The sequence below is a fragment of the Octopus bimaculoides genome, chromosome 12 (genome assembly GCF_001194135.2).
Source record: "Octopus bimaculoides isolate UCB-OBI-ISO-001 chromosome 12, ASM119413v2, whole genome shotgun sequence".
NCBI classification, from domain to species: Eukaryota; Metazoa; Mollusca; class Cephalopoda; order Octopoda; family Octopodidae; genus Octopus; species Octopus bimaculoides.
Genome location: NC_068992.1, coordinates 41,908,721 through 41,909,176, shown reverse-complemented (window position 1 = coordinate 41,909,176; position 456 = coordinate 41,908,721).

Genomic DNA, 456 nt, shown 5'->3' with positions numbered 1-456 from the left:
ACTTAGACCTGTTTCTACCATCAGAAAAAAAACAACGATATAAAGTCAATGTCTATAAGAGAGCAGATTCTTCTCATATCTTGATCATAATAATCTTCGTAGGCAAAGCATACTTGCTATGGACGTAATTGCAAGAAATTAGGTGAGAATGCATATTTCAATGAATACATATCTAAAATGAACGTATACGCACACACACTCACACACAAACACATACACACATATAACTATAAATATATATATTAGATAGAGAGAGAGGGAGAGATACAGACAGAGAGGAACACAGAATTAATTATATAAATATGTATACATGCATACGTATATATATGTGTGTGAGTGAGTGTGTGTGTGTGTGTGTGTGTGTGTGTTCATGCTATGACAAACTAAGGAGCTTTTTATGAATACTTCCAGATGACTTGAATCTATATATGTATATATATATATATATATATATAT